Consider the following 11277-nt stretch of genomic DNA (forward strand, 5'->3'; position numbering starts at 1 on the left):
AATTATGCATGTGGATACTTGTCCAAAACAATGACTTTGTTCCTTACGATTTTTCTGATTCTTCATATGTTTTTTCCAAGAGCTGCACTTTGTCTCGCATATCACGTATGCTGGAGGCCAACTGTTTAAATTGGCAGACCCTCTTTTCATCCTCAAATCTCTTCAAGTGTCCCATGTTGGGTCTTGCGCTAGAATGCTGGACATAGGTGAAACTATTAGCTACACATAAATTTTTGTTTCAAGTTGTAAGCCATCCCATCACAGACATAACATATCCACTTATCCCTAACCATGGCATTACATCATTTATATATAACTAGTAAATGTGTCCGTGCGTTGCTACGGGTGACGATGTAATTAAAAAATCGAACAAATGATGAAGTTAAATGGATGAGTTAGAATGCATGAATAGTATCATGAGGTGACACTAAGACCTGCAAATTTTATTCAACGGGAGAAAAAAAAACATTGCTCACCCCTAACCAATATATAAGTGTAGCTCAAGACCCATTTCCTAGGTCCACATTTTTCTATTTGAACACAAAAACCGTGTTGTCACTTATTATTATCCTCTTTTCGATCATTTTCAATGATGGCTACCGTGTTCACCTGAACATGGTGAGTCTCAAGGCGATGAAGTCGACCATGACCATACACATGTCACTGAGTCACACTAATGCAAGAAATAAAACTCTGAAAAACAATATCATCGAGCTAGAAGTGAGGCCCACCCTTCGCAGTTATCTCCTGCTTGAATGGAATGTAGGTATCAAAGAGTCAGTTGTTGATTGTGATGAGAACCTTTGTTGAGTTAAAATGGGGGACATCATTTACCAGGTGATAAACCGGGTACAGATCCATAATGTTGAAAGTATGTTCTTAGTCGAAACCAAAGTGAGGAAATGAACAAAAATACCTCATCCCTGTCAAAGTTATCTCCACTATGCGGATCAAAGAGCACATCTCCTGAGTCAAGTTCAAAGCATATGCATGCAAAGGACCACAGGTTGACAGATGTAGAATACTTGGAGCCCAGAAGGACCTCAGGACATCTATATTGCCTTGTTTGGATATCACTTGTGAACTGCTTGTACGTCCAACATGCATTTCCGAAGTCAACCAGCTTGCAGCCTAGTTCAGCTTCCATCGCCATCCTATTCCTAGTCCCATTGTTGCCCCGCCTATGCCCTCCTCCTCTCTTCTTGTCCCCATCCTGACTAGGACTGCCCTCATTTGTTGTACTCAGATCTCCCTTATCATCTGCTTCGTCTATGTCGGCGAATGCCACTGTCCCATTGCCTTCTGAAGTTGAAGCAACTACATGTTTGGCTTTCTTCCGGATCTTCTTCTGTTGGTTCATGGTGACGCCACTACTCGTTGATGGTCGAGCAGGAGCCCTTGGAGGTGGCTCGATGGCCCTTGCAGCAGGCGGCACCAGTGGCATACCTGACTTCCGGGGATCGTTTGAGGGGTCAATAGTGGACACGAGGAATATGTTTTCGGGCTTCATGTCAGTGTGGATAATGGAAAGCTCGCGGTGGAGGTAGTCAAGGCCAATGAGCACATGCTGGCATATCTCCTCAACCATTGGAAGCGGAATGCCACGATAGTCCGTGTACTTTATTAGGGTGAGCAAGTTATCATCAAGAAACTCAAACACCATGCAGACATGGCTCCCATTGGGGCTTGTGTGCTTGAAGTGGTCAAGAAGCTTAACAACACAACGGGAGTCTTCAAGGTCACCGTCAGCAATCTGCCTCAAGATCTTGATCTCATCCATGGCAACCTCCGAGTAGTGTTGTGCGCTCTTCTGCACCTTCAGGGCCACATACCTCTGCACAGATAACCAAAAGATTCAGAAACGCTGGACACGAGCAGACTGAGCCTCTAGGCAAGCGGCGTAAAACATCAAAATATCTCGTGCAGTGCGATAGGATTGACGGATAAAACAATAATAATGAGAAATTGATTTAGCAGTTCTACATATGAGCTCTGGGACAAAAGAGCGAATAGTTGGTGGGCAGACAAACAGCTGCATCCAGATCAATATTTTTTTCCTACATATCCTCGTCGCGAATCCTAGAGGCAGCGGGGTGATTTTAACAGGGTGTTTCACGGCAAGGCGAGGGGGTGGTGAGCACGTACGGAGTGGGCGGTGTCCCAGGCGAGCCAGGCGGTGGAGAAGTGGCCCCAACCGAGCTTGGACTGCATGACGTAGGCGCCCTGCTTCAAGTTGTCCCCATGGCGGACGACGTGGTAGCCGTCGCGGCCGTAGTTCTATGTGCCCTCGTCCTCAAAGGTGTAGATGTTGTTGTCCACGTCCCCGTCCCCGTCGGCGGCGGTCGCCGCTTTCGCCTCCTCCTCCGCGCGGTGCCGGCTCTCCGCCTCCTCCGCCCAGCGGCTCGCCCGCCGGAGCCTCGACCATCGCGCGGGGGAGGCCCGAATCTGGGCAGTGGCGCGCGGGGACGGAGGTGAGCATTGGAGGAGTTGGGGCCGACGGCACACGGCGCCGTGGCAGGGGGCGGTGGCGCTGGAGATGGGAGGTAAGGTCGTGGGTGGTCTGGTGTTTTTTTCTCCCGCACGTACCGATTCAGCTTCACTTATCAATTGGATTGCTGGTTAATTTTAGAAAGCACCAAGGACTTTTTTTAAAATCACCGCGGTGGGTTTTCCGACGAAAGCGATAGCCTCTTTATTATTAGGTAAAGATAAAGATTATATCATGTCAAGTTACCTCCTTGTGAACTTGCATTTTGCAATACGGTTTGTTGCACTAAGATTATTAGCAAATAAGGATATATATATAGAAATATCTTTAGCACCTACACTTGCAACAACACGTAGGTAGATCACACCTCCCACCAGTTGCTAGTTAGATTGCGGAGCCAGGATTTACAGTTTGCAAGGGTAAACACTTGCGGCGAACAAGTTGATAATGTGATACAATCATAGGATCATACAACTCCATTCAACGGAACTACTACTCAGTTTGGAACATATTCTGATTTTCAAAATTCATGTGAAATACAGTAGCTCCCAGAAACATAAAACACAACACGTTCATGTGAAATGTAAAATGTACTAACATGGACTATAAATCTTAAAGCAAATGAGAAAGGCAAATAGCCATTAAAATCACAGAAACATTTTGCAAGCTTTTAAAAAAAATACGCCTAGTTATATTTATGGTTTAGAAAGTGTTTCAGCTGATAATATATTCTGATGCGTGTGTGACGACATGATAATAAAATATTGCCACTTTGCCAGTTTGAACAAACTTGACAGTTAGCCCCCCAACTCAATAAATCGTGACTATTTATGCCAACCAAGAGCCAAGAGAAACCAATTCTCAAAGAATCGGAACTAGTGATTTGGTTTATATGCGTTGATCAGTAAGCATTTGTGTGCGGCGTCCGCTAGAGGCACCTGAATTAGGATTTGAGGCTTGGAGCAAGGCAGAAAAGCAGAGATTTTTTTTGGGCTGGGGAAGGTGTGTCCGTGTGTGTTGTAACTTAATGAGCAACTGACCGGAACTTGGAGGTCAGCAACGGCAGAAGGAAAGGATGGCAGGCGATCCGGGATGGCCGCCCTGGATTGCCCCTATGCTGGCGCCGCCACCCAAATTTCGAAGATGGACGAAGCCCTAGAAAAGGGAAGAGGGGATTACCTTGTTGGGTTCGATCCCCCCCCCCCCCCCCCCCCCCCGACACCATCGTAGAGGAAGGGACCTTGCGGGATCGATGGCCGAAGAACGGGGAAGGACTCTTGCGGGATCGATCGCCGGAGAACGCTACCTGCGGCGGATCTGAACAGCAATGAAGCCATACTTCTGAAAAGGGGATCGGGACCTTGTGTTGCTTGTTGGCGATGGGAAACGGCGTATAAAGAGGGGTTTCAACACAGAGCGACTCGATCTCCAAGCCACATCAAACCATAACTGCGAGAGGAGGCGGACGGTTTCGGGTGGTGGATGGTGACGAAGAGAAGGAAAAGGCCGGTGAGCTAGGTGGTGGATGATCGAGACGTCCATCGAACCGTCGGTTTCTCGGTGAATCTAGGTCGGGTTAAGCCCTTAGGCGGGCGCGTGCCCGGGCTTCACTTTATCCGTCTCATATTTGGGTTGTAAATAGGATACCAGTCAGCTCGAGCGTTTGAGACCGGTTTGAAAAGCTTTCTGAATCGTAATTTCGTGACCGGACGATCTATCTGAACGTTTAAAAGGAGTACGTACAACGTCGGCGATCACGCGGCACACACATGGCAACCGATCCGTAGCCGCGCCAAAGCATTGTTAAGTGACATCGGTGAGCTTGATTACCTGTATTACATTAATGACCTTGATTTTTTCTATGATATTGAAATTTTTTGTGAGCTCCTTCACCTCCGTTGCCTTTCTCCAATCTAGGGCATTTTCCGTCCAGGAACCAAAACGTCGGTGAAGTTCAGCAAGAGCTGAAGGAAGCCATCACAAAGAATGAGCCCTCGAGCAAAAAGACAAAAAAACGTCCAAACTGACGTCGCTGACCGCCGCACTCCAAGAAACGCGGAAGGAAGCACACAATCTTCAGAAGGAGGTCCATCACATCAAGCGGATCGCAGATGATAAGCGATATTTACTATAATGTATATTTGGTGGACGAAGATTTGCATTGCTTACTCGAACATGGAGTTCTTACGGTGCGAATGCAGATCATCCGAAGAGTGCATCAGACGCTGCTGAGAAGTACTATGCTTCTCAAGACGGCGTGACACAACAAAGGCTCTTCTGGGCATAATTCCAAAATCCGGAGCATTCTCAGCTAGTTTTCAATCAGTTAAAACAATTGATGGAGCTGCACAAGATGACCAAGCCGACGGTGAAAGACTTGTGCATCACTCTATGGCAAAAAAGTTTAATTCATTTAATTACTATAATTAGAACTCTATTAGTAATATATTTTTTCCGTACCAAAAACAGTTAACTATAATAACTAAATAAACTATTCCAATGAATATATTGAAAGTTTTTGGTAGCTGTAGAATTCTCGTACTTCTTCGACTCGAAGACCAAAAGGAAGAAAAATATATGATTAAGTGATTTAAATGATTATTAAGTGATTATAGTAGAGGCATATCCGACCGAGCCACTGTCCAGTAGCTACTTCGGCCTGGTGCAAAAGTTGATTGTTGTGTCGCCTCAAATCGATGTCATGAAGCGTTCGGTTTGCATAAAGGGAGCTCGAATGGCCTTTGCGAGGTTCTACCGCGCTGCGTATCCCGAAGTCCCTCGTTCTGATTGGGTCGAGCTTGGTATATGTCTTGTCTCACGGGAGTACGACTTCTGGATCCGTAAATGGATCTGGTTTGTCCTCCTTTAGACTAAATGGTCTGTCGCAGGTCGTATTGGTCTCCGGTTTGAACCGGTCCTTTCTCTTGTCCCATCCTTGAGGAGGACGGTTTAGTTGATCAAATTGTGCGAATCTGGGTGGCGCGGGCTCCAAGGCCTCATCTTCGAGTTCTAGCAACAAGCGCCGACGCGGGTAACTTTTGGTTTGCCCTTGTCGCCCCTGTGTGTACCCCTCTTCGGCGGCCAAGACATTTTTCCATCTTTCTTGATGGAGTCTTGTTCGGCTTTGAGCTGCTTCTGCTTTAGTTTAAGACTCCGAGCAGTGGCTATGAGTTGCCGGTTGGATTCTTCGTAATCCAGAGGGTCTTCGGGGACGATGAAATCCTCGTCCCCCAAGCTCTCCTCCTCCTCGATCGGAGGGACATAGTTGTTGTCTTCGGAATCACCGAGATCTTCAGGTTGGTTTGTATACATGTATCCTGGTAGGTCAAAGTCATATTCAGGGTCTGTAGGTTTCGGGGATTCAACTGAATTTTCTATATCCTCGGGGTTTAAATTATCCTCAGCGCATGCATTGCTTTCCTTGCCCTTACGAGCTTTAGGCATCTTGCGCTGGCAACAGTGCTTAACGGGCTCGTCGCCGCTGTCTTTTGTTGGGGTGTCATCATCACTTTTCTACGTTGCGCCCTCGTCCCTAGGGGTGTCAACCATTTAGGCATCATATGTGGAGGTGGTTGTCCATCCTCCCGTTACGGGAGGACCTGGTGATTGAATAGCCGTGTCCATATCTTCGGCTTTTTTAGAGGAGAAATCCAACAGATCAGTTAGATCTTCAATAGTGGCGATGAAGTGGGTGGTGGTGTTGGAAATGTGCCCTAGAGGCAATAATAAAGTGGTTATTATTATATTTCCTTGTTCATGATAATCGTTTATTATCCATGCTAGAATTGTATTGATCGAAAACTCACATACATAGACAAACAATATGTCCCTAGTGAGCTTCTAGTAGACTAGCTAGTTGATCAAAAGATGGTCCAGGTTTCCTAACCATAGACATGGGTTTTCATTTGATAACAGAGTCACGTCATTAGGAGAATGATGTGATGGACAAGACTCAATCGTAAGCATAGCATTTGATCGTGTCAGTTTATTGCTACAAATTTATCCATGTCAAATATCTGTTCCTACGACCGTGAGATCATGCAACTCACTGACACCAGAGGAATGCCTTGTGTGTATCAAACGTCACAACGTAACCGGGTGACTATGAAGATGAGATTGTGTTGTCGAAGATGTTGATGAAGATTGGTCCTCCCACGAAGGAGGAATCTTTGGTGATGATGATGGCTTCGATTTCCCCCTCTTGGAGGGAAGTTTCCCCGGCAGAATCACTCTACCCAAGAGCAAAAGGGCCTCTGCCTAGGTTTCTGTCTCTAGACGTCGACACTTCGTCCCGAAAGTAAATTCTTATTTTTTTTCTAGGTCAAAATCCGTCTTATAGCAGAAGAGGGAGGCTAGGGCACCTCGGAGGTGGTCCCAAGCCATCAGGGCGCGCCTTATTGGCTTGGCACCAACAGGTGGTCCCCCTCTTCTATAGTTTTGCTCCATAAATTCCACAAGAATTCTTTGTGAAGATTCAGGTCATTTGGAGTCCAGTGAATTTTCACCATTTTTCTTGGTTTTCAGGTCCAGAATTCGAGTATTCGACATTTTTCCTCTTTGTGATGTACCTTGTAAATTCAAAGAGCAAAGCATAGGAATTATATCATAATTTGACATAATGACAAATAATAACATAACTATCAATAGGAAATCATGATGCAAAATGGACGTATCATATAGGATCGAGGAACTAGTGGACGACATCTGTGGTGGAGTGGCGTTCCCTGTGACGCATCAATGTCTTGAACTCTCAGCGGCGAGGCATAACAAAGTCTCGACGACGGATGCGTGATGATGAATGCACGTAGGGAGGAGGCGTTCTCTGGCGCTGTGGGGGGCATCGACGACAGGCCTGCCAAGGTCGATGCATTGGTACCTTCTCTGAAGATGGATCGATGAAATACAGCGGCGATGACCTATGAGAGTGCGTCGGACCGGTTAGGGCCCATACCCGATATGTGGCTTGGTCGGGGCATCCGACTTCAGATGTTAGACTTTAATGCGATGCATATTTGATATTCGGCTCGGACATTCGGCATCCCTTTTATCAATAGATATGAGTAACAACAAATGTTGCCAAAATGACGATTTCGTACATGCAGATGTATTATTTTATAAGATATTTGTAAATAATTATTAAAATGACCGCTTGCATCTACCGGATACAGAGTCTGGGATCATCCTCCTTAAAAACACGTGGCGGTCATTTTGTTAATGTATGTCTTTTTTACTGGAAAAGTATTTGTTAGCTCGACATAGTGCTTAGAGATAGAACTGTATAAATGTACAATTCGTGTGTAAAATATCCATAAGTTGTGCGAGGCAAACGAGCGACATGTAGCCAGCATCTCGCACAAGCATGAACATCGAATACATCCAGATATCTCTACTATTAAAGGGGGATTTACCGTCTGTGGTGATGGTTCAACCTCGTTATCTCCCCCACCCCTTTGATTTACTAACTCCATCGTTCGCACGAAAAAAATCATTAGAAAAAATTCCACGTTACAGAAACGACTGCAGGTCTTCCATCGAAAGGAAAAAAACCGCAGTTCAGCACGTACTCCACCTTTGCCCAGTTGGGGAACGTCGCTTGGGAAACAAAAAATTTCCTACGCGCACGAAGACCTATCATGGTGATGTCCATCTACGAGAGGGGATGAGTGATCTACGTACCCTTGTAGATCGTACAGCAGAAGCGTTAGAGAACGCGGTTGATGTAGTGGAACGTCCTCACGTCCCTCGATCCGCCCCGCGAACAATCCCGCGATCAGTCCCACGATCTAGTACCGAACGGACGGCACCTCCGCGTTCAGCACACGTACACCTCGACGATGATCTCGGCCTTCTTGATCCAGCAAGAGAGACGAAGAGGTAGAAGATTTCTTCGGCAGCGTGACGGCGCTCCGGAGGTTGGTGATGATCTCGTCTCAGCAGGGCTCCGCAGAAACGCGATCTAGAGGAAAAACTATGGAGGTATGTGGTCGGGCAGCCGTGAGAAAGTCGTCTCAAATCTGCCCTAAAAGCCCCATATATATAGGAGGAGGGAGGGGGACCTTGCCTTAGGGTCCAAGGGACTCCCAAGGGGTCGGCCGAGCCAAGGGGGGGAGGACTCCCCCCCCCAAACCGAGTTGGACTTGGTTTGGTGGGAGGAGTCCCCCTCCCTTCCCACTTCTTCCCCCTTTTTTTTCTTTTCCTTTGATTTTCTTTCTCTTGGCGCATAGGCCCCTTTGGGGCTGTCCCACCAGCCCACTAAGGGCTGGTGTGTCTCCCGAAAGCCTATGGGCTTCCCCGGGGTGGGTTGCCCCCCCCGGTGAACTCCCGGAACCCATTCGTCATTCCCGGTACATTCCCGGTAACTCCGAAAACCTTCCGGTAATCAAATGAGGTCATCCTATATATCAATCTTCGTTTCCGGACCATTCCGGAAACCCTCGTGACGTCCGTGATCTCATCCGGGACTCCGAACAACATTCGTTAACCAACCATATAACTCAAATACGCATAAAACAACGTCGAACCTTAAGTGTGCAGACCCTGCGGGTTCGAGAACTATGTAGACATGACCCGAGAGACTCCTCGGTCAATATCCAATAGCGGGACCTGGATGCCCATATTGGATCCTACATATTCTACGAAGATCTTTATCGTTTGAACCTCAGTGCCAAGGATTCGTATAATCCCGTATGTCATTCCCTTTGTCCTTCGGTATGTTACTTGCCCGAGATTCGATCGTCAGTATCCGTATACCTATTTCAATCTCGTTTACCGGCAAGTCTCTTTACTCGTTCCGTAATACAAGATCCCGCAACTTACACTAAGTTACATTGCTTGCAAGGCTTGTGTGTGATGTTGTATTACCGAGTGGGGCCCGAGATACCTCTCCGTCACACGGAGTGACAAATCCCAGTCTTGATCCATACTAAATCAACTAACACCTTCGGAGATACCTGTAGAGCATCTTTATAGTCACCCAGTTACGTTGCGACGTTTGATACACACAAAGCATTCCTCCGGTGTCAGTGAGTTATATGATCTCATGGTCATAGGAATAAATACTTGGCACGCAGAAAACAGTAGCAACAAAATGACACGATCAACATGCTACGTCTATTAGTTTGGGTCTAGTCCATCACGTGATTCTCCCAATGACGTGATCCAGTTATCAAGCAACAACACCTTGTTCATAATCAGAAGACACTGACTATCATCGATCAACTGGCTAGCCAACTAGAGGCATGCTAGGGACGGTGTTTTGTCTATGTATCCACACATGTAAATGAGTCTTCATTCAATACAATTATAGCATGGATAATAAACTATTATCTTGATACAGGAATTATAATAATAACTATATTTATTATTGCCTCTAGGGCATAATTCCAACATGCCCTTGGCCTGGAGTCCTCGCCTCCAAAACTCTCTCGAATCAAAACCACACGACGCCGCCGCCTCATCTCCCGCGACCACCCGTGTGCCTCAACACACTCCCGATCCAGACAGCATACAACCATATCCCTATTCCATATGCAACTGCGCCGCCCTACAAAATCGCTATGTCGCACCTTCATAATTGCGAGCCGTCGGCACACGGAAGAAGAATCCTCTTCTGATGTGGAGGTCTTACCGGAGGCTGGGGGTTTCCAAGTGTCCAACCACCGAGACGGCCGTTGGGGGTTTCCGCTTGCGGTTGATCCCTTTCATGAAAATTACGCAGCATCCACTGTTGCGGCTGGATCGAGGGCACAACAACCCAGTAAGTTATTTCTCTTCCTTCTCCTCTCTTAATTTTTGTACGGTTCTCTTATTGTTTTTATTTCTAATGTAAGGACACGACTTTGATCTTGATTTCTTGGTTATGGCCTGCACTAATATTGTTGATACAGATTCTTCCATTAACTTCTATTCAAGACGGGATATATAATAGTTATAATGTTCTTCTATTTCACGGCTTCATGTGATCTTTCAAACATGGTGCAGGAGCAGGATCATGTGCCTAGCACGTCCTAACAAAATCTCAGTTATCAAATAATTATGCTTTCCATGATAAAGAAAAGGTACGATCATGGGCTTCTATTATTTCTATGTACATTTGACATTTTGACAGTTTCTCAAAATAGAAAGTAAATAAGCATTGCTAAAATATAGGAAAAACTATATTTTCCAGGTCTGTAACTATTGCTAGAGTTTGCATGATTTGTCGCAGAAATTTGATAGCCTTGTTGTTCATGATATGATATTCATATTAAAAATAGTGAACGAACCTCAGGCCCCGCGTCTCCCCTCCCCGCGAGCGACCCGGGCGGCGACTCTAGATCCGACCGCGGGCGGCTTCTCCTCACCCCTCCCCTGCCTCCGTCGTTGGCCGGAGACGCTCGGGCAAAGCCCCTTGCGGTGGCTGGCGGCGGGGCACCCTCTCTCCTCGTCTCGTGGTGGTGGGCGCAGGGCAGCCGGCCGGGGCGGAGGCGTCGGGCATGAGCGGGGTCCGGCAGCGCGGCGGCGGGGTCTTTTGGCGACGATGTGCGTGGTGGTGGCGCTGCGGCAATGGGGCACCTGCTTGGCGCGCGGCGGCTGTGTCCAGTAGCTGCTGGCGGGGTTCGGATCTGGATCTCAGGCAACTGCGAGTGGTTCCCCTCCTGGAGGCGACGATCTATGGGCTTGTTCGGGGCGGGTGGCCTCTTGGTGGGCGTGTCTCCCTCTGCCTGGTTGAGCTCGTGACCTTGCCCGCTCGAGCTGGCGCTAGGGAGTGCGAGGCGGCGCGAGCTGTGCACGGTGTGGACCTGGGGCTG

At 47.3% G+C, this 11277-nt stretch overlaps 1 pseudogene; it reads right to left on the reverse strand.

Moving 5' to 3' along the window:
• Window positions 1-825: 825 nt before the first annotated feature.
• LOC123405754 lies at window positions 826-5932 on the reverse strand (annotated as a pseudogene).
• Window positions 5933-11277: the final 5345 nt, after the last annotated feature.

This window comes from Hordeum vulgare, chromosome 6H (genome assembly GCF_904849725.1).
Source record: "Hordeum vulgare subsp. vulgare chromosome 6H, MorexV3_pseudomolecules_assembly, whole genome shotgun sequence".
In the NCBI taxonomy this organism is placed as follows: domain Eukaryota; kingdom Viridiplantae; phylum Streptophyta; class Magnoliopsida; order Poales; family Poaceae; genus Hordeum; species Hordeum vulgare.